The sequence below is a fragment of the Artemia franciscana genome, chromosome 20 (assembly GCF_032884065.1).
Source record: "Artemia franciscana chromosome 20, ASM3288406v1, whole genome shotgun sequence".
Lineage (NCBI taxonomy): Eukaryota > Metazoa > Arthropoda > Branchiopoda > Anostraca > Artemiidae > Artemia > Artemia franciscana.
Window position 1 is genome coordinate 6,629,774 of NC_088882.1, and position 26,637 is coordinate 6,656,410.

The 26,637-nt window shown below is 34.9% G+C and overlaps 1 long non-coding RNA gene across 2 annotated transcripts in view; it reads right to left on the reverse strand.

The window, feature by feature from the left end:
* Positions 1 to 16,975: 16,975 nt before the first annotated feature.
* LOC136040378 (uncharacterized) overlaps positions 16,976 to 26,637 on the reverse strand; it is a 30,361-nt gene continuing 20,699 nt past the window's right edge. Inside the window, exon 3 of one of the 2 annotated variants that reach the window (XR_010620695.1) lies at positions 16,976 to 17,071. This is a non-coding gene — a long non-coding RNA (uncharacterized LOC136040378). Of the gene's footprint in view, positions 17,072 to 17,299; positions 17,503 to 26,637 lie in introns of those variants that run through there. The other variant, XR_010620696.1, reaches the window with a different exon arrangement.

The window sequence follows — 26,637 nt, forward strand, 5'->3', positions numbered from 1 at the left end:
GACTATCACACTAACAGTTCAAAACCATTCGACACTCTCGAAAAATATCTTTTAGTTTGATAGTGAGGGTACCTCTTTAAGATGATTGACTATTGGTCCCTTGGAGAAAGAGAGAGAGAGAGAGAGAGAGAGAGAGAGAGAGAGAGAGAGAGAGAGAGAGAGAGAGAGAGAGAGAGAGAGAGAGAGAGAGAGAGAGATATGAAAAAAACTCATATCCATTGGCAAGATATGTTTCTAAAAAAACACTAGACTTATATCTATATTCACATGTTATAGCTCTAAACTCTACTTTATTACAACTCTACAAAATACAACAGAAAATTCCAAGCCCCATTCATTGAAAGATTAGGTAATAACAATCGTCAAATTTGCTTGTGCGAGGTAACAAATTAGGGTTGACTTTCGAAACTGGTTTAGGGGCTATCAACTCCAATAGTACACCCCCTATGGCTGTCTCGGATCCACAAGGGCTTTTGGAAGCAAAGCAAGTTAGCTACAAATGGCCAGAGAACTTTAGTTGACTTTCAAAACCAGGTTTGGGGAAAGCAACTCCAATAGTTTACCCCCTAAGGACGTGATAGCATCCACAAGAGTTCTTGGAACCCAACTGAGTTAGCAATAAATGGCAACAAAATTTCTGTTGACTTTCAAAATTGGCTTTGGGAGGAGTAGTAGTAAATCCAATAGTATACCCTCTATGGATGTACTAGTGAGTAGAAGGGCTATTGGAAGCAAAATGAGTTAGCAAATACAAACATAATGGTCGAGCAGCGTCTGCTGAATTTCCAAAAATCAGTTGGGTGTAGGTAACTATTTATGGCATACACCCGTTATGGGCCTGCTAGTAGTGTCTATCTCTTTATTACTTACGCTTAAATTCTAACAACTCTAAACGTGAGACTCTTCTTCATGTCATGGTGTCATCATAGGAAAGATAAAACCATGCTGGAAAAAATAGTAAATGTTCCTAGTTAGATGGTTTTTTGGCTTGAAATATCAACATAGCCAGTTTAAAGAAATGTATTTATTTAGCCATCTTTCAATCCAAGTCCCAGTACTTGGCAGTCTTAGGGCTAGTATAAAATTTCTTTGTTGTATCTTATGATTTTTAAATCAATCAATTTTATTTGCCACTGCTTCCTTGGGAAAATAGAGGGCTCCAGAGGGAATATATCTAACGTTGAAGGGTTATAATGGCTTGTTACTTTCATTTTTGACCTATTCTGGTTCTCATAGTTGCAAATATTTGACAGGATCTTGAAGTTTAGCCCAAGAAAAATTTCTATGGTTTAAAATTTTCAAGTTTTTTTTTATTTTCCTCCACTTCAAAGTGGAGATCTACTAGAACTGCATTATCTAAAAGGTATTTATTTTAGTTTGTATTTTTTTTGCTTGTTAAAGTCAATTTGAAAATAAAACTACATCTAAAAAATATATAAAGTTTGAGACAATTGCTTCTGTCTTTTCTTCTAGACCATCTTTGCCTCCCAAATGATGGCTCTGAGTACAAAAATATTAATTTGCTTGATCGATCATTCAATCAAATCATTCAATTCACTTGAAACGATGAAAAATATCATTGTTTTGCAAACTAGAACAAATACTTCTACGTTACCGCTAGGACTTGTTGTCCTTTTGTAACAACTTCAGCATTATTTTGTCTACAAGTACATATTTCTAAAGATTCAAACCAACCCTTTATATATCTTTCCCCCTATCTTTGTCACTATCCCATTTGAAGAAATCCGTCTGTTTTCTTGTTTCTCAAAATTGGGTAAGGTGATTTAACTCTGTGATTTATTAGCTAAAATGTTAGCTAAATTGTTAGCTTAACCTTTGATTTCTTAGCTTTGATCATTCTTATAATCATGCAGATCGAGCGTTAAAAAGCTTTTAAAATTTGCTTTAAGACTAGTCTTTGGCTATTGTATTCTCGGGAAACAATAAATATTTCCCAAATTTAGGTTTGAGTCTCATATTTTTTACTCTAGGGTCCTGATTCCTAAAGTGGGGCGTATGCCCCACCGGTGGTGTATGGCAATATTTTGAAGGGTTGCCAGCAGGGTCTGAACATTTGGCTGACTTTCCTTTAAAGTTTTCATTTTTTTAAAGCATTTATCATTGGAGTGGTGTCACACTCAAATGCTTATAAAGAGTACACGAAACGTGATAGTTTGTCAATGACGTTATACCCTGTATAAAAGGGAACCGAATCCTTGTACAATTGAACCCTCAATTGGCTGGATCTACGTGCTCAGTCCTAAATAACCAAATCCCCGTGCAAATAGACTCTTGTGCAACTCAACCCTATTTGACTGAACCCTGGTTTAACCAGGCCCACGGCAACTCAACCCCATTTAGCTAGAGCTTCGTTTGAATGATCCCCCGTAAAACTTCACCTCATTTAACTAAACCCCTTATCTAACTGGACTCCTTTTTACATGAAGCCTCTTTTGACTTATGTAACTTATCCATATTTAAATTAAGCCTTGTTTCACTGAACTCAGCCCAAAGCCTGAAAATAAGTTTGAACTAGTACTGACTAGAAACTAAAAATATACTTTTTACTTCCTTCAGAGTTTCTAACTTATATTAACCATTTGGGCCAGCTAAACTGATTTGAACCACAGACAAAGACCCGTCATAGCCACAATTTCAACTGATTTTTGTAACTGGCAGGCAATAAAACGTAGATCTTTCATGGTGTTGCTTTTGTGCATGTTTTTATGCATGGTAAAGTTAATAATTTCTCCATTCAAGTAGGACTTCATCTAATTTCGAATTAAATAACCAAATTTTGATTTCTTTTCTCGTACCTGGTCAAATTTAATGCATGATTGGCGAAGATGGAATGTCGTTGAATTTTGGCTTCAGCCCTAACCTCAAAAACAGCTTTTACTCTGGTAAGAGTTAAATTGTAATAAGATGTAGCCCTTAGTTTAGGAATAAACAAAAGTCAGAAAGAATTTGAAGAAAAATTGAGAGGTATTTGGAAGAAACGTAAGTTTAAAGGGCTCAAAAACTTCTACTACAAAAAAATCTAAAAGAATATTGTGACGGTAGCCTTTCTTATACTTGTAAGCAGGTTTGAATAGTGAACCAACCGTCTATTTATTTGGAAATTTCAGATGATAATATCAAAAACGTCACCAATTAATACAAATAGCTGGTAATAATACCTTTATGAGTTGGGGGAAATGAAAATTTTTTTCTAAGAACCTCAAAAGGTTATGCATTTCAGTGTCCCTACAATGTTCCGGTGGCAGTATAGTGGTGGGAAAAAAGAGAAAGAAAAAGAAGAAATGTTCGGGTATCGAGCTAATTTCAGTACTGAAATGAAAATAAATAACTTCTATCTCAACGAATCAGTTTTATGTTTGGATGACTTTTTTCAATTTGATATTTTTTTAAACTTTGTTTTTGCCTTCCACTTGAAAAGATCACTGGTTCGGGGAGTTATAAAGAGCCCAATTTTTGACACCAGAATGAGGATTTTCAATCTCGGAGACTTCAGTGGTAAGCCTCTTATGGTATCAAGCCTTTGCACTCCAGAAATGAAGTTAAAATTTGACTTTGGCACCATTAGACATTTTATCAATTAATCAATCAATATCCCTATTGCCCAAAAAACATTCAAAGGTTCAATATGGAGTAGATGAGAAGCAAAAAAAAAAGAAAGAAGAAGACACTCACAAAGAAGTCTAAACTACAAAGAAAATATTCAAATATTTCTACTAACACATAGCAGGATGGAGTCTGCTTGTCCTATCAAGCTTAGAAAAATAACGACCGCGACGCTACTCAGCCACGGTTAATGGCTCAGTAGCCATAAGAGAATTTTCACGAAACCAAAATATAGAGATCTAATAGTCTTTTTATCGGTAGCTGTAAATATATTTCAAATTGGAGTCAATGATGTCATCTGAAAAGTATTATATACACGGACAAGAATACGCCTGCTGTAGCTAGCCTTACAGAAACTATGGCAAGAAACGCTTTTCTAAGTTTCTCACTTACATAAGAGATAAGGAGAGCCCTTATTGTCTTTATACTAACCCCTATACCCTGTATCAAGGCCGAAGTACTTAATACAAGTAGTTAACTGAACACTCTGATTTTCTAACGGTACGCATCTAACATCACCGACAGATTTACCAAAAGCAAGGACCTTGCTCTTCGAAGCATTAAAATTGAGACCAATTTCGGCATATTCCCTAATAAAAACAGAAAAATGTTCCTCCACAGACGATACAGTTCTACTTCAATTCAGGATGTAGTCAGCGTAATTGAGTATGGAAAGGTCCAAACCTTTAAAAGCAAGACTAATTATAGCCTTTTTCTGGGATTCCACCACACTATTATTATACAATAGTGGAGAAGTTACCGCACCCTGGCGGATTCCTTTTCAAACTCGAATTATGGCTTTGCTCATTACATAACCATGACGAGTAGGTACTTTCACGACAACACATAATCTTGCGTACAGATTTTCAAATACCCCCACAGCTGAACGATTGAGAGCTCGCTGTTGCGCATCCTAAAGGAAATGGTTAAAACAAATGTAGATGCTGAAGCAGCTTAAAACTTGCATGTAATAAATGAAAACCACATAATTATCCCTAATCACGCGAGAACTTTTTTCAAAGGTGAATGATAGCACCATAAATATTAGAAGCCGTGACTACGAAATCTATGTCTGATTCAGTGTCAACTAGACTATCCACTAAAAGTGATTCATTGCGGGCTTCTAACACTTATTCAGGTGGAGAAAATTCGCTGGTCAAATAGTTGATCCAGTCACTCTCACTTGGAAGCTCTGGAGCGATAACTTTTGACTTTTTTCTCCCGACAAATCTCCAGATTTCATTTGGGTGAGCTGTGAGACGTTCACTCCTGCAGTCAATGATCTCAGCTTTGTGATTGGTAAGACACTTAGCAAAACAACGTTTGATTGCGATCGGCCAAAATCTGGTGCCGTTAATGACATACAATTATATAAATGTATGTCATTAACGGCCCCAGATTTTGGCCGATCGCAATCATTCCATATCTGGTCTCAAAAATTTGAAGATTTGCAACTTTTCTTTAAAACCAAATCTATTGACCAGTTAGGTATTTCTGATCCCAGAAAAGCTTTACGTACAGGAAGGGCATGACGCTCAGCACAACGCATTGCATATGTGATTTCACTACAGTAAATGTTAATCAGAATTTTTTTCTCCGACTCACTCAGATCTGAGGATTGTTGTCATGTGGAGATTATAAAAAGCGTGTAAATGTGAATTTTAGATTTCAAGTAACATTAAACAGCTTTGTACGATATTCTTGTGCCCTATCAGTACCTGAAAAATAAAACAGAAAAATGGAGACTTATCAGTGTTTCCAGATCTTATTAAAGTACCCGCCAAAAAAAATTCCGATATAAATGTGTACTATTAATTCTAAAAGTAGCAATCATTCCTGAATCAGCATTGACAGTATGTTTTTATTACGAGATAGTGTCTTTTTCAATGTGTCTAAGATGCTATAATGTCTCAGTAGTTTCTAAATGCTATTATGTCACTCTGTCTAAGTGTCTAAGCAGCTAATATGGCTCTCTTTGTACTAGGTACGGCTATTGCTGTAGTCATATCCTTCAAGTATCTTAGAGCCCTAGGCATGAAAAGTTCTCGTTATTCTCAAATATATAACACAGAGGAATAAATTGTTGTCTTTGATATGAAGGGGGGGAGGTATAGTTTCACATCAAATCGTTATAAGAGAAAAGACTCATAAGAATTAACCAACAAATAAAGTCCATTTCATTCGGGTCAGCTTTCGTCACCTCCGAGAAATCGGGCTGAAATACATGTTCTAGTTATACTACTGATTTGAGGAGGGTTGAGCTGAATGTTGTTGACTTGAAAGGGGTTTGAGTTAGACAAGTTTTGGTTAAACAGGGCTAGAGTTGAATGAGGATTGAGTTGAATGAAGGTTGAATCATACAGAAGACGAGTTGAAGGGGGGAGGGGGTTGAAATAAATTGGGATTGAGTTGCACAAGGATTGAATCACACTGAGATTGAGTTGAACAAAGGTTAAGTTGAATTTGGTTGAATTGCACGGATTTTGAGTACAGTGACGGTTGAGTTGAATGGGGGTTGAATTGTAAGTGCCTTAAGTTTTACAGGGTTTAGTTGCACAAGAGCTTAATTGAATGGGGGTTGAGTTGCATGAGGGTTCAGTTACAAGGGGGTTCAGTTTCACGAATACTCATTTAAACTGGGGTTTAGCTTGACGAGGATTTAGTTAGATGGGCGTTTAGTTGCACGGGGGTTAAGTTGCAAGAAGATTCAGGTGCGAAGGGAATTAGCAGAAATGGGTTTAGTTGCAGCGGAAACCTATAAAAATTTTTTTTTCAGATCATAGTTTTCATTAAAATAAAAAAAGTCTAGAGGACCATCCAAAATAGATACACATAGAATCTTGAATAGTTAAATTTAAATACCATGGGGGATCAGGGTTTTAGAAATGTCTTTGTACGGCACAGCCCAAAACCACTGCTCTAGGGTTTGGACCTAATGGGTGAAAATCGAATACATAATACTGCATAATAATTCATTCCATTATAGATGAAATGGATTAATCCTTTTGATATATATCTTTACCATTGAAAATTTGATGCGTTTTATCCCTTTATGCCAGCAAATTTAGTTGGTATTTTTATTTGACATTTCTTTTTTAACCGCGTTTACAAAAAAATATTCTAAAATATATTCCCACGCCCTAATACTATTTTGGTGCCTGTTACCTTTTTTTCGGGGGGGGGGGGGTCCTTAAACAAAGAGCCAAATATTCGACTTGGTCTGAAAATTCTGATACTTTTGAAACACTGCAGCAAAAAATAGAAATCATAGCTCTGACACACATATCACAGCAATCTGTAAGGGTTAGTTGTTTAAAAAAAAGACTTAAATCACTTCTAGGAAAATCCACTAGATTGGGCAAGCGTTAATTTAATTACATTTTATTGTACAGATAATTAATTTTCTGGCCTTAATTGTGATTTCAGGGTTAGATTCTGCCATGGTATATCAAGAATCGTTATATGCTTTTAGTCTGTATAGAGATGATATGACTCTACTATGACTCATGGTTGGATGAGATGATGTGAGTAATGCCTAGTTTAGATCTAAATTTTGATAAACTATGCTCTAATTGCCTGAGTTGTGATTCCAAAGATGTATTTAATAAGAAAATCAGCAAAGATTTCCAAAAATGTGAAAAACACATCCAAAAATTCAAGCGATCTTTGTGATTCCAAAGTTGGCAATAATTATGTAGCTAAACATTACTCTCTCATAGTCACAAAAGACAAACTGAGGCAAAAGCAAAAGCTATTTACCACCACCTCAGCAATTAAAAGAAACAAACTAAAGTCAAAAACTTGAAATAAATAAATTATTGGAAAAAAAGAAGTTTTTGTCCCACCACCTATACAATTAAAAGAGAATAAAGCTTGTCTTTCGTTATCATGAAATACATTTCGCCGAACCTCTGCTTTTTTAAAATTAAAATATGGTAGGCATTGATGACCTTTTTCACGTCAAAATCCCAAACCCCATCATCATCGCTATTCTTTTCAGTTTTGATACATTTTGATTCTTTCTGTCCAGGTTGATTTTCTTTGACTCGCTCACATGTTGAATATTGTAGATTGAATCTAGAAACTAGTACGGTAGGGTTCGCTGATATAACGAATTTAATAAAGCTATTTTCACTACACTGATTGCTTTTTTGGGTTTGTTTGCAATAGGTTAGAACACACCTGCCACGCGTTGCTTTAGCACTAAGTGCCCAAGCAATATGTATGCAAGGTGCTAATTTTTAACTGCTTAAAACTTACGGATATGCTACATATGTATATACAACTGATATGTGCTAATTTTTGAACTGCTTAAAACTTATATGGATATACAACATTCTTCGCTGTTGCATTATCGTTGCTTATAAATAGATTGTCCGGTTTACCAACTCTTGAGTATGCCACATATAATTGTCCATGAAAAAAACAATTCATTTTAAGATCTATACCTTATTTTCTAATGATTGCCTTTGAGCTTTGTTGATGGTGATTGCAAATGCTAATCGAATCGGAAATTGAAATATTTTAAATTTCACAGGCAGATCTGTTGGAATCATGGCATTGCGAGGAATAAGAACAGCCTCACCCTCGGAAGGCCCTGTCAAGATTGTTACCTCTATAACGTTTTCAATTGTCCGCTTCATTTGGTTCCAGAACTGCGTCGATCGACTGATTTGTAAATGACTGCCTTGTCTCGAATCTTGGTCGGAATAATATTGTTGATTTCGGGGACGTCTTTAATCCTGGCTGCCAGAATCGCTCGTTCATTTAGCTTTTTATAATTGGTTACAATATTTGGAAATATCTTTTCAACTAAATCATTTTTTGACGTCACTAAATTACAGAATTCAGGAGGCAGCTGTGTACGTCCTGAAATCGAGTCAACTGGGAGCTTTCCGTTTCCAATTGCCAGCACTTGATCTGATAATAATTCTCCACAGTGATAGTTTTGGAATCGGACACATATTTATAGTTAATTTTACGTGTGCCCGTAAATTAGAATTTCTTAGGGAAGCGTCCTTTCGCTCGCAGGTGTCGATCTAGGAATAACAGGCATTGTTTGCCTGAAATCTCCCACAAGCAGTATTAATGTGCTGTCAAAGGGTGTTGGATTTCCTCACAAATCTTGCAATGATCTGTTAAGAGTCTCGAACGATTTTCTGTGTGCCATTGTGCACTCGTCCCAAACTATAAGTTTGTATTGCTTTAATATTTAACCACCCCATATGATTTTGAAATGTTGCACGTTGGAGTTTCTATAGATTGCATTTTCAGAGGCAATTTTAAAGCAGAATGAGCAGACAGCAACGTTGCAGCCATCCCGGACGACGCAAGGGCCAACGACGTGCTAATTTTGGATCGAATTGATGCCAGAAGCAATCTTATTAGAAACCTTTTACCAGTACCTCCTGGCGCATCCAAGAAGAAGATTTCTCCAACTTGGTTATTGACACAATGCATTATCTTATCATAAATACCGTTTTATATAAACATTAACTTAGATAAATTTCTACGTCAGAAGATTAGATATATATATACGTCAATAGACTAATCGTGTTTTAACTTTGTTCACAATCCAATTCTACACATGTACAGATAGCAGAAGCACGATTAGGTGAAGGCATTCCCAAATGCTTGAGAAGTTTGTTCGCCATGTATAAGCACAAATCTTCATTCATAACTAAAGTGCAGTTATAAATTTCTGTTGTAAGGTCCAAGGTCATATCTGACCTCTCTAACCGTATTCGGTGGAGTGTATCCTCGGCCATTTACGAATTGTGTTTCTCCCATAAATCTGTAGAAGATGAATGAAAGCAAGTTTTCAATATGATTCCAAACAATTCACGATTTTGACTTGGAATTGACGTTTTGCACGTGTCATTGATGCAATTATCCCAGTATTGATCGTTCTCCAATAAATTCAGAGCTTGACATGCACTAAGGTAAGTGTCATGTATAGTCCCGTTTACAGTTCTAAAATGCTCAAAGGACGTCAAGCTGGGTACATTAACCAAAAGCAGGCGGAGAAAGAAGCATTCATCTTGATTGGAGTGAATTTTGTAAAGTCTTTCTATCGTGGTTTCTTTGAAGATGTTAGGCCGGCTCTCGACCGACTCACCCCATTTTCGACGTTCAAATGAATTTTAGCAGCTTTCCATGTGTAATACGTAGGCAATTCAGAATACAGCATTTTTTTTTGCAAAAAAAAATATTTTGACAAAACGCGAAGAAAACAGATAACGTTGTAGCCGGTGGATTCAGGGCTCTTTATTGCACGTTGGCATCCGAAAAATAAACACGTTGACCACTCTATAAATCTAACGCAAAGTGAATAACAAATGGACTTTGTTAATGTATTGTAAATAAGAGAATTTGCCAAACAGCCTCATTACTGCTCATGTATCTCCAAGCCTAATATTGTACGATTTCATAGATATCACTGATCTTGGACTGCAATTCAAAAACTGCCATGTCACTACCTTTTTCGACGTATATAAATATTTATTTGATTGCCTCTACGGAGTTACAATATAACACGTTTATGTGTGCATTATGTGTTTTTGATAATAAATGTGAATGTTGAACAGCTCACTGGTTATCAACTTTGATGTCACGGTTACGCGACTTGATGATTGCTGATTTACTGCCATCTTCGATATACCTTCTTTTATATAAAGGATAGCCATCATTGCCAGTAATTGTGTTAGGTACTAAAAGTCAAGGATATTGCTTTGTGCACCTTCCTCTGTCCATGCTTGGTGATTTTTCATTCAGTGCACCGCAAGGTCCATGTATCATATTTTCTACCACAATGTCATGTAAGCCCCTATCAACATCGTCAATAGGTATTTCAGCGTAAATCACATCATCAATATCATTAGAAGCAATTTTATTATATAGCCATATTAGTAGTATATATGCGTGTGGCAGTCCTCACTTTTTTAATTCCACTGAGTGCAACCAGCATTGCAATGGCCAATCCGTGACGCTGGCAACATTCCGCTTATCAATCATCAGTCTCTACTCAGGTCAGAAACGAAAGATATCAATCTTGTCATCACCGAACAATAAAAACACTACCCCTTATCCGAGACGGATAAGGTGTATCTACTACACAAAAAATCCCACCCCTCTCTCATCTCATTTATAAGTCTTTTCAATACAGAAAATGTTGATGTGAATGTAAAGCATAGCTGCTATGAACAGTTCTACCCACAATAACCACTCTCTAAAAATATTTCTTTTCAAAATTTATTTCAAGGAATACTATTTGATGGATTTGATTTCCACATTTATAGATTCACGTAGGATAGTAAAACAATCTTGAAATGAAATACCAAGTGCTGACTACTGATTATCCAATGAAAATTGTGCACTAAGCGATTTTTTGGACAAGTCAATGTCTGCATAAATAGAATATTAGTTTGCACAGGTAATAGTTTATCAGATTATACGAGATCCATACAATTCACATTGATGACTACAGAGGACAAAATAAAATTTAGCGGCTAAGTCAACGGATTTAAATATAAGACAGACATTGACTGGAGACAAACAGACATTGAAAACAGACATATTAAAATATAAAATAGACATATGCTTAGAGAGGGGACAACTACTGATTTGTGTTTACTTGGGAAAATAATCACAAAATATTTAATATATGAAATAATATTTGAATATATGAATAAATATTTAATAATGGAGATAAAATTGGTACTTGCCCCGCTCAATGTCATTTTACAATAGGTACTTGCTAAAACGCCTGATTATTTATCAATGGTAAAATTCTTTCAATGTTGCTTGGAATTTTTAATTCCAAGTGCTTCTCTTGTGTTATTAAATAAACTGAATTCCACTCTAAAATTTATTCTTCGATAAATCCTATAGGACCCTGTATGAATTGACAATTCAACCCTTAAATCAAGATTCACAATTATTCAAAGATAGAATAACCAATACAATGTTTTTCAAAAGTCATGGTATCGCTATATTGGATTTATCTTGTACCCAACACATAAACATTCAAATGGTGATAGATCCATTCATTTAGACAGTGAAAACAGGTACACAAGCTCAAAAATATTTCGACCACATAAACAGCGATTGTCATTAGTGGAAAGATCCTGGAAGCAAACTTGTTGAGGACCTTAACAAAAAAATTGAAAATGAAGAAGGTAGAAAAAAAGAGAAGACAAAACATGGGTAATTAAAGCAAATTGAATAAAAATTTAGAGAATTATAATATCAAAATTTTTGTACATGGTTATACAGCGTGCGAAAACTTGTGAATAGCTCGACAGTGGAGGGTATTATATTCAATTGCAGTATAGATTTATTAATGGGGAAACGCTGGGCGGAACTAGAGACACACTTGGGGACAATGAAGGAATGGTTGGATGAACGGAGATAGAGGCCTTCAGAATTATTCCTATTAAAATAAGACCATAATTGGAGAGGAAGATTCTTATGTTAAACGGAGCAGGCAAGGGATAGATTGAATTTTTTAATTGTTTGTTCAAAAGGGATAATACAAAAATCGGAGTACAAGTCCTTGGTCGGATATAGTCAGGGCAACCAAAAAACTGCTTTGACGGCACGGTTTTGAGCAGATTTAAATTTTTTGTTAACTGAAGGATAAGTGTTTCCCCAAACAGATCCGTATTATGAGATATATGGGTAAATAAAAGAGTAATAAAGGGTGACAAGGATATCAAGAGTAACGAAATAATTCACACGATTAATCATACTTACCTGTTGCAAGATTATGGCTCTGATGTAGGACACTTGTGTTGCAAATGATAGGGAGGTTTCTATGTGGACACCAAGAAACTTGGCAACTTCGGACTGCGGGAGGAGATTGGTAGAATTTTTTAAGCCAAGTGCTTGCTGAGCTTTATTTTTTTGTAAGGGGTTCGAAATAATACAACCTGACTTTTATTGCTGTTACTGGTCATGCAGTTAACGAGACACCACTCCTGTTGTCTATCCAGAAGTGGTTTGAGTAGAGGTGACGACGGATGGTAAATTAGGATCGGTGATAAAAAAGTTGCTATGGTCAGCAAAAAGTACTGGGTGCACCGATGGATCCAGGTCTGTAACCAATCGTTAATGTAAAGGAGAAAAAGGATTTGACCAAGAATAAAGCCCAGAGAGACGCCCCTCCAGATAGGTAGGGGATGTGATGTCGCCCCACCCAGACTCACACTCTGTACTCTACTAGAGAGATAGGAGCCTAGCCATGAGAAAGGAACTCCACGAATCCCTAAGTTGTTGAGTTTACTTAATAAAACACTGTGATCAACCATGTCAAAGGCCTTAGAAAAATCCAGAAATAAGTCCAATACCACAGATGTTGAATTCCTTTTTTTTAAAGAATTTCATTTTATTTTGGACCAATTTTTTTTCCAAGTTCCCTTTGCAGTGAGAGATTTTAGAATAATAATAAATTTTTTGCTTCCCAGACGAGTTTAGCAGATAAGTTTTTGTATTTTTTATAAGTAGTCAGGTCAATAACGCTACTGGTTTTGCAAGCTAACTTATATAGGTGTTTTTTTCTGTATGAAGAGATTATCAGGCTATTGGACATCTAGAGGCGTAAATGGGTAGTTTTTCGATTTGATTTACGGACTAGAAAGGTTGAAATGATAAGATCACTCAGTCCCTGTGTAAAACCATTTGTGGCTGAGTATTAACACCCTGGCAATCCAAAACCTTAGACCAGTCGAGGGATTTTAAAAGATCCGTGAACCGGGTCATATTCACAGTATTAAATATTTCATTAGACGTAGGGGTATTAGTTCTAGAGGGTTTTGTAGCTGGTAGGGAGGGCAGGGAGAGATAGATTGGAAAGTGGTCTTACAGGTCAGAAAATATCATTTTGGGGGACAGGTGGTTTCCCACGGAAGTGGATACAGAATTACAGTAGCTGTAGACCTCATAGGATCAACTCTAATAGGAAAAAGGATTGTGGGAAGAAGACCACTTGAGGTAAACGTTTCAAAGAAGGTATCACAATCATTATTATTGCTAGCATTTAGTAAATTACAGTTGAAGTACCCAAACACTATTGCCTTCTTTTGGGGTAAATTAATAAAACTAGAAAAATCATCAGACAAATTACAAAAGAAAGGTGTCAGACATAAGGGTGGCTTATAAAATAATGAAAAAATAAAAGAATTCTTGTTAACACTTATGTCTACGATAATTAAATAAATGCATCTATTATTTATAGGTTGCGGGAATAAGGATTCACAGTCTAATAGCCTGGTGAATTTTAGACTTGACCGGATGCAAAGAGAAATGCCACCAGAGGATTTGGTTAATTTTCTTTCAATATGAATAGCTTGAAAGCCAGGGATGGAAAATTCATTAGTATCATCAATTTCTGAAAGCCATGTCTCCATTATTCCAATTACGTCGAAAGGGTAGTGACCATTAATTAGAATTAAATCTTAAAAATTAGCCCACTCGTCCCGTATGCTTCTGATGATAAAGCAAATTACATTGAGTTTGGTCTTTTCCATTGGCTTAGGCTTCACATTTTTCACAAAATCAAAAGTGTCGAGCTATTCACAGTTAATTTGGTTTAAAGGTCTATCGGGGCTAGCTAAAAGGTTGGTGGGCAAATTATTTCGGTCATCGTAATAGTGAAAAACAACATTATTACAGAGTGATAAGTTCGTGAGAAATTTAAAATCTTGTATATTACACATTTAAATATTCATTGTGGTTTGATTTACATCATCTCCTTGATTAGAATATTGAAATTCTTCTTCAGCCGACGAAATATCATTGGTAGCAATTTTTGACTAGGATGGAAAGTTTGCCGTTTTTTCTTAGATTTCTTGCCTTTGACTAGGGCAATGGCACCGACTACCGTTTTGGGGGTTGTGGCATTGTCAGAACCTGTGTTAATATGATTTCCAGTTGAGTCTACAGGCTTAGCTAGCTTTGATGAAGAATCTATGTCCTTTTTGATGGAGGATAGCTGAGCTATAGTTGTTTGTAAGATGTCATCACCTAGGAGTTGAGTGATAGCTTTCTTCTTGAGAATATTTCGGTTTCCTTGGGTTCATTACTAACCTCAATTAAGTGACTGACTATAAAATAAGTTGCGAGCCTTTACCATTCTTGGCTACTTTTAGATGAATCTTTTGGAGGGCAAGATGTTGAAGTAAACTTAGTTAAGGGATAGGGGACTGTCTATAACCTTGAGTATGAACATTGTTTGCCTCTTTTGGAAATGATACTGTCTTTGCATCTTCTACAGCACCTGTTGTTTGGCTTCTACTGGACCGATGGGGTGTGAGCTACCAAGGGATTATTACAGCTACAACTGAGTAGGGTAGGTTCATTTTATCAGATGATTTAAGGATTACGACTCACTTTTGGTGAGCCGGGCAAGAGTGTTTTTGGAGGGCTGTGTGTCCCTTACGGCTACAAATTCTGCAGAAAGGATCTGACTCAGGGAATTCACTAATTGCGTGGCCTGTTTTCCCACACTTAAGGCAAGACGGATGGGACTGTTTGCAGTGTCTGTTGCTCAGGTCGCGGGCCACACAAGTGCAGCATCGTAGGGGCTTAAGCTTATAAATCTTGTAAAAAAGGGACTACCGTACAAGAATATTTCTTGGTTTAGCTCAACTTTGCAGGAAATGAGGATTGAACGGCTTGGATGAAGGACTCCTTCTTTGTTTATACTTAACCTTATTACAGCTGAAGGATTGATGAGTAGGCCTGAAGAATCTGTTAGTTCAGTTTGTATTTCCTCCATTTTTACACTGGTATCAACAACATAAAGCACTTACATTTTTTTTGTGGCTGAACCATCAAGAATTATTTCTCTGGATTTTGACAGGACATGGTCTGCCGCCCGAGAAGACGTAAAGTAAATATCAATAGACTCGTCCTCCTTGAAAACAAGTTCAAAATTAACCTTGGCGATCAGAAAGACAGCTTTCCTAATTTGCATTATTCGATCTTTTGAAAAGGGTTGGCCATTAAATTTCTCGATTGAGATAGTATAATAATTAGGGTAATCGGTAGTACTAGTTTCTAGGAAACTTGAAGAGAGGGGTTGCACTAACACTGGTGAACGAGTTTCATCCTATTTCCTCTTTTTGCCAGCCGTCTAACCTCTTTCATTAGAGTTAGTTTCGGCTAAGGCCTGAATTCCTGACAAGTGGCTAACTGTTTTGGATCGCGTAGCTGGTGGAGGGGGGGTCTAGGATGAGCTTTAGAGGTAGGCTTGTAATCATAATTGCCAATTGTCTTCACAACGGTGACGTAGAATCCATATTCTCTTGTTATTCCAATAATTAAAAGGTAGACCAGGTTCTTCTTCCCTTAACAATATAAATCCATGACGATATCACTCTCCTAGAATTAAACTAAAATTATGTCTAGGGTTTTTTAAATCAAACCAGGGTAAGTACTTTCCCATTGATGATATTTATCTTAGTGATAATTAGAGCGTAGGAAACCTCTTCAAGACATAAGCCTCACAAACCTCTTCAAGACAGGAATTAAAATCCCCAAACTGTACAGTATAGCCTCTGCACAGTCTACACTGATAGCATAATCTATACTTCTCATCATTTTCATCTATACTAGTGAAATTATCACATGAAAACCAGTTGCCCAACGTCTACAAACATTCGGGACATGTGTAGAACATTTTCTCACTCTTGACTTTTAGTCTCCCAAATAGAAACTAATCTATATTCAGGAAAAATAGTCCTTTACTTCTAATATGACGCTTAAAACTGATCACCTATTGGTCATCCAACTCCTCCATCCTACGTAGAGAAATGGGAAGAGTAATTGAAACGCTTGATAATCTTCAAATATATGTGCAATATTACTTGTGTCGAATAACAAATGAGTAAATTGACCAAATATTTTTTGCCCAGAACGCATAATTTAAGACTACCCTAACTTTGATTTTGAACCTTGATTTTTTCAAGTTATCTTAATCATAGCCTTAAAAGTAAGAATAAAAAATGAAATAACAAAAAATTATAAAAATAATTGCAGATTTAAAGCTTCAATATAATTGGATAAGATAAAAAGGTTTTACTGAACTTAACGAAATTTTTAAATCATAGAAATTTCAAGGGATGCAAATTATAATGAAGTGAAAATAAAGCTAAAAGTTATTTTAATCGTCAAATGGAAATCAATGAAAAGAATGTTAATCGAGATAGACAATTCATTTGAGGTGTAACTGTTAGAGAGAGTATTAAAAAAGAAAAAATATTGACATTTTCAATTTATAAACAAGAAAAAAAAGAAGTTCTAGATATCCAAAAGTATATGTTTGAAAAAGAAGAACATGCTAATATTCCCAGTATTCAATACTAGAGAAGATCCCCTTGTTGTTAATATTTCAATGAATTCAAATAAAACTGATTTTGGACCACCTTTTGACTTTGTCGCTGGAGATCTAAAAAATAGAATGAATTATAGAGATAGTTACAGAAATCAATTTACAACACGTGCAATATTTTATTCTCAGTGGAATAATGAAGAACTCGAACCTAATCATTATCAAAGCTACTTCTGGATTTTTAATATAAATAGTAATATCGAAAAAAGCCATCTAAACAGTAACCACAGGAATATGCACGCATTAGCAATAGAGAATACACCCAGATCAGGCTTAAGATGTGGGAAAGTCAATGAAATTAATTATTGAATGTCAAGATTACCAGATTTTGTTAGAGGTATTTATAAAGAATTGCCTGAATTTGCCAAAAAAAAATAAAAAGTGATATTAATGTAACAAATAATGATGAAAAATGCTTTCTTTGGTCAATGCTCGCCTATCTTCATCCAGCTAAAATCTTGTAGACAGACTATCAAACTGTCAAAAACCTGAAAATGAATTCAACTTTAAAAGATTTCTAATTTTCCAATGGATATTCAAGATATTTGTAAATTTTTAAACAAACATAATGTTGAAATTTATTCTATTCGAAATAAGGGAAAATAAAATGGTTACATCTCAATAAAAGATCAATGAAAGGCTAAGGTTAAGATTAATGAACAAAATGCTAAACATATGATTAATTTGTATTTTTTGAATAATCATGTTTTAATTAAAGATTTAACAAAATTATGGAGAACTCAAATTACTTAACACACATCAAAAAGTTTTCTTTGCACCTACTGTGGAAGACATTTTACAGAAGAACAAATGTTTGAAAAACATTCTAAAAAAGATAACTGTGATGACCCTGACATCATTATGCCAAAAACAGGTTCTAAAATTGAATTTAAAAATATAGCTAAAAAATGTAAGTACTTTACTTTGTTCTAGCTAATTTTGAATCGTTTAATGAAGAATTTAATCAAAAGTAAGGTAAAAAGACAATTAAAGTAGCAGAGCAAAAGCTGTTTGCCTATGGTTTTCAAGTATGTTATTGTTTGGATACAACACCAAATAATTATTACATATATTTTGATGAAGATACTAGCAGGCATTTTGCAACTACCATAAAAAAAAGTGTGTAGAAAAATAGCCAATGAATATAAAATAGACACAGAGGTCATGATTATTAATAAGAACAAGTAGGAGAAAAATAAGCAATAATAAAACGAATAAAAACTGTCATGTTTGTGAAAAGGAAATAGTAAAAACAATTTCATTCGGATCACGACCATATGACTGGTAATATACGTGGAGTTACTTATTCAGAATGTAATAAAAACCTTAAAATTTTCAAAAATATCCCTATTGTAACTAGGTATGTACTTTGTATGTACTTCTAGGTTTTGGACATAATGGGTGAACATCGAAGGCAAAATAGTGCATAATAATTCATTCCATCATAGATGAAATGGATTGATCCTTTTCACAGGTATGTTTACCATTAAAAATTTGCTGAGTTTTATTCCTTTATGCCTGCAAAGTTAGTAGGTATTTTTGTTTGAAATTTTTTTTTAACGTCTATACAAAGAGTTACTTCTAAGAAAATATGCTCCAAAGTATATTCCCACACCCTATGGCTATTTTGGTGTCTGTCGCCTTTGTTTTTTTTTTGTTTTTTTAGAGGCGCATTTGTCAGAGAGCCAAATATTCAATTTTGTCTGAAAAATCTGATACTTTTAAAACACTGCAGCAAAAAGAAGAAATGGTAGCTCTAAGATTGTGTCCATCTCTCTGCACACCAGGTGCATGAATCAGGTGCAGCTATCTGTGCAGCTATTAATAGATAGCGTATGCATTCATTTAATTATATTTTATTGCATAGATAATTAATTTTCGGGCCTTGATTGTGATTTCATGGTTAGACTCTACCATGGACTATCAAGCAGTGTTATATGCGTTGTATCTGCATAAAGATGTTCAGGCATTCATGCAACCTTGCTTTTTTAGATTGTTACCACACTGAGACACAGGGTCCTCTTTGGCCATACATCTATAGCGGTGTCGCTGGCCTTGCCCGAATTTAGTCTCAATATAATTTAGTCTGAATAGATTTTCAAATAACAAACTTTTATGTTATGAAATTCGTAACGATAAAACCAAGTATAAAGAGATAATGTGGCCTAATTAACTAAATAATGAAAAGAATACGCAGATATTGTTGTTGTCGATAAGTTTTGTCTAATAGTATAGACCGATAGATAAGACCCAAGTTGCTAAGGAAAATTCCTGTTCTTATTTAATCATGACGAATTTACAATTCATTTCTTAGCAGCTATTTAGCTATTAAAATTTTTTTTAGCTACTTAGCTTATCTTTAAGGAAAATTTGTCAGGCTTAAAAATTTTTGTAGTTCTTTGTTAGAAATGATAAATTGGAGACTTTTTTAATAATAGACTAATCGAAATAAAAATAATATTAAATAACCTCAACTTTGACGGAAAATATGTTTGATTTTTTTAATTTCCAACCAGTTTATACTTCCTTTTTTTTATTGTGTATGTATGCGAAAGTTTCAGAAGTGGAGTCGAAGGGATAAAATATTTGAGACAAGGTGAAAAAACAATAAAAACAGAAAAGATATACGCACAAATATAGGAAGAATTATAAAAGTCAATATGGGCTTCATTTCTTCGTAACGATGGGCTTCATTTTATAATTTGAGAATTTTGATAAAAATGAAAATTTCATTTTGTCATCATCAAGCTTACTTGTCAACTGTCAACCAAATAGTGTGAAATAGTTTCTATTGCATTTTTGTTTCAGAAGGGGCATGCTACCCATTTACATGAACTTGTAAATATCCTATAAAATTTATAAACACAATAATTATTTTCATTGAAATTTGGTTTTTTAATGTTTTAGGGAAGTAGCCAGCTCTTGTTGGCAACATTTATTGAGGTACCAATTTCTAAATAAAGTTAAAGGGGTGAATATTATTAATAAGCGAACATACAGGCTATTGATCAGATAAGTTTTATTCTCAGTAGTAATGACTAAATCGATACAAACATGCCCAAAAAGGTAAACTGTTCATCAAATTGCTCTCATTAACCTCTAATTTTTGATTTATCTGATAGGCTAATGGCAGGTGTTAATAAATACTAGGGGTGGTTTCTATGAAAATCTTAGGGATGATTGACAAATATTTGTAGGTGCTTGGAAAAGTTTTTACGGTAATTTGTGTCGGCAGATTACTGACAGATGTTTTTTATCTGTTGAGCATATTTTGTTTTGGCTCAACTTGTCCAATAAGATCTCGGGTAAGATCGTTTATACCTACTATTAATACCTCAAAAAGAGCAAAATTAGGCTTAAAATGGACAGAAAGTATTTCGTATGAGAGGCAAACAAACCACTACTCAGCCAACTACTCTTTAGGCTAATGTTTAATTATGCTTTAAAAATAGTTCCTTTTTGAAAATTCTAGACTTTAGAAAATGGTCAAATATTTTTTTCACTGTTCAAAATGGTTTAATAGAAGCCAAACCAAAACAAGTAGTCCACCAAGCAGTGATGCAAAGCTTAGAATAAATAAAAATTATAATAAATTAGGTTTGGTCCTGCCACCCTTCAGTCGAAGGGTGGCAGAATTCCCATAGCCTGGTGCACATCTTGGAACTGTGCCAAATAAGGAATAAATATGCCAAGCATGGTGGAGGGACAGCCACCTCTCGACATCAACAGTAAAAATTGCTGAAATAATGAGACCTTCCCCTTCAGTTCAAGATATTTGGAAAAAAAAATCCTAAGAAACTCCAGAGAAACTTTATTCTAAAAATACTGTTTGGTTTCAATAGACTGGAATATGTTGCAATTTTGAACAGAATACTGTGAATTATGCTCTATTTTGCTTTGAATAAATCAAATGCCATGACATACCAAAACAATTTTTTTAATTATCTATATATATAAAAATAAGTTGTCTGTGTGTTATGTCTGTTACACTTTGTCTGTAACGCCAGATTATGTCTTCTATATATATAAAAATAAGTTGTATATATTTTTGTGTTGAGGGTTTAAATGTAAAAACTGGGAATTGCATAAATATTTCGAAATATTTTGACAATAGATTAATGTAATTTGAAAACCTTAAAAAAGATACTTAAAAGTTTGAGGTTCATTATAAATTGTTGAGGTTTAGCAAGCTTGGCACGTGGAGATTTTTACAACTGTCAATGTTAGAATGAAAATTAACAAATTGAAAAACATTGAAAAAGATAGAATATTACCAAATCCTACAACAGAAGAAACAGCCGAGGAAGCTGCTCAAAGAGTTAATGCCAAAAGGCTTGCGGCTAAAGAACGCAAAATCGCGCAATTAGATGAAGATCAACCTGGACAGCGAGAGTCAAAACGTATCAAAACGATGATGATTGGGTTTGGGATTTTGACTTGGATAAGGTCATCAATGCCTACCAGATTTTAGTTAAGAAAATAAAGGTTCGGCGATATGTATTTACGTCTTAAAAATAAAGAAGAAAAAGAAAACTGAAACTAAAAATGTAAAAACTGGGAATTGCATAAATATTTCAAAATATTTTGACAATAGATTAAAGTAATTCGAAAACCTTAAAACAGATACTTAAAATATTGAAGTTTATCATAAATTGTTGAACTTTACCATGCTTGGCACGCAAAGATTTTTCCAACTGTCAATGTTAGAATGAACATTGACCGACAGGATTTGCGATTGCTATGTCACTTGGTTAATGCCAAGTGCCATAAAAAGGTAAAAAACTAAAAAGAAAAAAAAGCCAAAACAACTAAAAAAGCTGCAAAACTAAAAAACTTAAAACTAAAAAAGAAATTCTATCTATATATCTATACATATATAATAATATATATAAAAATAATTTGTTTGTGTGTTATGTCTGTTACACTATGACTGTTCCGTCAGATTATATCTTCAATAAAAATGAGTTGTATGTATTTTTGTGTTGAGGGTTTGCAAATGACGTCTGAAAAATAAAGAAGAAAAAGAAAACAAACTAAAATGTAAAAACTGGGAATTGCATAAATATTTCGAAATATTTTGACAATAGATTAAAGTAATTCGAAAACCTTAAAACAGATACTTAAAATTTGAGGTTTATTATAAATTGTCGAGCTTTAGCAAGCTTGGCACGTAAAGAAGATTTTTATTATAGATCTTAAAATGACAGAAGAAACCACCGAGGAAGGTGCTCAAATAGTTAATTCAAAGATAAATTTTAGTATAAATCCTACAATGGCAGAAGAAACAGCCGAGGAATCTGCTGAAAGGGTTAATGCCAATAGGCTTGCGGCTAAAGAACGCAAAACCGCACAGTTAGATGAAAATCCACCTGGACAGCGAGAGTCGAAACGTATCAAAACTGAAAATGCTAGCGATGATGATTGGGTTTGGGATTTTGACTTGGATAAGGTCATCAATGCCTACCAGATTTTAGTTAAAAAAAAACAAAGGTTCGGTGATATGTATTTCATAGTGACGCTGAAAAATAAAAAATAAAATGAAAACTGAAAAAAGGAAAAAGGTAAAAAACTAAAAAAAACTAAAAAATAAAAAAAATTAAAAAAGAAAAAACGTAAAAAAATAAAAAAAATAAAAAAGGTAAAAAACTAAAAAGAAAAATAACTAAAAAAGCTAAAAAACTAAAAAAAAGAAAAATCTAAAAAAAAACTGGGAATTGCACAAATATTTCAATATATTTTGACAATGGATTAAAGTAATTCGAAAACCTTAAAACAGATACCCAAAATTTTGAGGTTTATTATAAATTGTTGGAGCTTTAGCATGCTTGGCACGTAAAGATTTTTCCAAGTGTCAATGTTAGAATGAACATTGACAAATTGAAGAAAACAAATCAATAAAAAGAAGAAACTAAAAAAAGAAAAACTAAAAAAGAAAAAAACTAAGAAAAGAAAAAACTAAAAAAGAAAAAAAAACTAAAAAGGAAACTGTATCTATATATATATAAATAAGTTGTATATATGCATGTTTGTTTGTTTGTGGGTTTGCATTTGACGTCATTATAAGTATATAAGGCTTTGTATATGACGTCATTATAAGATGACACTACAGACCGGGACACCGGGACACAATTGACGACCGGGACGCAGGGAATATAAATGACGACAGGGATACTCAAAGAGAAATTATAGACCGGGACACCAGGACACAAATGACGACCGGGACAGAGGGAATATAAATGACGACCGGGACACTCAAAGAGAAATTACAGACTGAGATACGGGGACACAAATGACGACCGGGACACAGGGAATATAAATGACGACCAGGACACAGGGACACAACTACAACGGGGACGCCGGGGGCACAGGGGGATAAATAAATGACGACGGGGACACAGGGAATGTTCCATTAGCAATCACTATCAACAAAGCTCAAGGGCAATCGTTAGAAAAATGCGGTATAGATCTGAATACGAATTTTTTTCCGATGGACAATTATTATGTTGCATGTTCAAGAGTTGATAAGCCTGACAATCTATTTATATGGACAGACAATGGGACAGCAAAGAATGTTGTATATTCGCAAGTTTTACGTAGTTAAAAATATATATATATATCGACAAAGTTTTAAGGGAAGAACAATGCGGTTTTAGAAAAGGTAGAGGATGTGTCGACCATGTTTTCACTCTTAGGTTAATAATTGAGAAGTCCCTTCGTTGTCAAACACCTTTGGTCCTTAGTTTTATCGATTATGAGCAAGCTTTCGATTCTGCTGATAGAACAGCGTTAACAAAGGTCTTATCGTTATATGGTATACCAGAAAAATACATTAAAGTGATTTGCGCTATGTACGAGAATAATACTGCTGCGGTTAAGGTAGGAAATGAGGTTAGCAACTGGTTTTGTATTAAATCAGGAGTTAAGCAGGGTTGTGTTCTATCCTCCTTTATATGGATCATTTTGATGGACTTCGTCTTAAGGAGCACAGGAAAGGCAATTGGAGACCATGGAATCAAATGGGGAGGAAGAACGCTCCTGGACTTAGATTATGCTGATGATTTAAGCATATTAGATGAAACTGTGAGCAAAATGAATGAATTTTTAGAGGTTTTACGAGTTCAGGGTGCTAAAATAGGCTTGAAAATTAATGTTAAGAAGACTAAGTCACTAAGGTTAGGAATAAGTGAAGATGAACAGGTGACCTTAGGTAACGAAAAGATTGATCAGGTTGGGAGCTTCAGTTACCTTGGTAGTATTATTAGTAAAGATGGTGGGAGCAGTGAAGATGTTAAAAGTAGAATAGCTAAAGCTCAGGGTGTTTTTTCACAGTTAAAAAAAGTTTGGAAGAATAGAAAGATAAGCCTACAAACCAAGATTAGAATATTGGAAGCTACAGTGATGACAGTGGTCAAATATGGCTCTGAAGCATGGACACTCCGAAAAGCAGATGAAAATTTACTAGATGTTTTCCAGAGAAATTGCCTACGGATTGTTCTGGGTACCCGGCTGACTGACCGTATTTCAAACAGTAGGTTGTACGAAAAGTGTGGTTCAATCCCGCTTTCTGGGGCTATAATGAAAGAAAGGTTGAGATGGCTAGGCCACGTTCTACGGATGAAGGATGACAGATTACCGAAGATTGTCCTTTTTGGCCAGCCGTCTGGGGCTACACGGAAAGCAGGTCGTCCTTGTCTGGGTTGGGAGGATGTCATAAATAAGGATTTAAAGGAAATGGGAACTTCCTGGGAGGGTGTAAAGAGGGAGGCTTTAAATAGATTAGGTTGGAGGAGGAGCGTGCGTAGCTGTGTTGGCCTCAGGCGGCTTGGTGCTGCAGTGAGTTATTAGTAGTAGTAGTAGTATCTATATTCACAGGTGGGGCACAGGAACACAACTACAATGGCGCATAACTAATATGGCGCGTAACGACTTACGCGCACGGGGGGGCTTGGGGGGGGGGGCTGCGAAGTGCCCCCATCAACTAGGTGCGAAGCGCCACCCCAACAGCTAGTATAATAATATATATAAAAATAATTTGTTTGTGTGTTATGTCTGTTACACTATGTCTGTTACGCCAGGTTATATCTTCTATATATATGTAAATGAGTTGTATGTATTTTTGTGTTGAGGGTTTGCAAATGACGTCTGAAAAATAAAGAAGAAAAAGAAAACAAACTAATATGTCAAAACTGGGAATTGCATAAATATTTCGAAATATTTTTACAATAGATTAAAGTAATTCGAAAACCTTAAAACAGATACTTAAAAGTTTGAGGTTTATTATTAATTGTCGAGCTTTAGCAAGCTTGGCACGTAAAGAGGAATTTTTAGTATAGATCTTAAAATGACAGAAGAAACCACCGAGGAAGCTGCTCAAATAGTTAATTCAAAGAGAAATTTTAGTATAAATCCTACAATGGCAGAAGAAACAACCGAGGAATCTGCTGAAAGGGTTAATGCCAATAGGCTTGCGGCTAAATAACGCAAAACCGCGCAGTTAGATGAAAATCCACCTGGACAGCGAGAGTCGAAACGTATCAAAACTGAAAATGCTAGCGATGATGATTGGGTTTGGGATTTTGACTTGGATAAGGTCATCAATGCCTACCAGATTTTAGTTAAAAAAAAACAAAGGTTCGGTGATATGTATTTCATAGTGACGCTGAAAAATAAAAAATAAAATGAAAACTGAAAAAAGGAAAAAGGTAAAAAACTAAAAAAAACTAAAAAGAAAAAACTAAAAAAAAATAAAAAATAAAAAAAATTAAAAAAGAAAAACCTAAAAAGAAAAAACGTAAAAAAATAAAAATAAATAAATAAAAAGGGAATAGAAATTAAAGAATAAAAAAAAGATAATAAAAAGAATAAAAGAAATTACAGACTGGGATACCGGGACAAAAATGACGACCGGGACACAGGGAATATAAATGACGACCAGGACACAGGGACACAACTACAACGGGGACGCTGGGGGCACAGGGGGATAACTAAACGACGACAGGGACACAGGGAATGTTCGATTATCAATCACCATCAACAAAGCTCAAGGGCAATCGTTAGAAAAATGCGGTATAGATCTGAATACGAATTGTTTTCCCATGGACAATTTTTATGTTGCATGTTCAAGAGTTGGTAAACCTGACAATCTATTTATATGGACAGACAATGGGACAGCAAAGAATGTTGTATATTCGCAAGTTTTACGTAGTTAAAAATATATATATATATCTATCTATATTCAAAGGTGGGGCAGAGGGACACAACTACAATGACACATAACTAATACGGCGCGTAACGACTTACACGTGCGGGGGGGCTTGGTTGGCCCGTAGCACCCCCACCAACTAGGTGTTGGGGTGGCGCGAAGCGCTACCCCAACAGCTAGTATTAAATAATACCATTGTTTTCCTTAATACTTGCTGATTATATCGACCACACTCAAGATCTTGATCTGAGTACAACTGATTTAACTGTCTGCATTTGGAGATACTTAATTTGCTTAGTATCTGTGATATAAACTACTATAAAGGTATATTTTGATTATGTATTTAATGTATAGAGTTGGTTAGGATAGGTATTTAATATAATGTGTTCTGGGTGACCTTCTTTCCATAATTTTGTGCTAG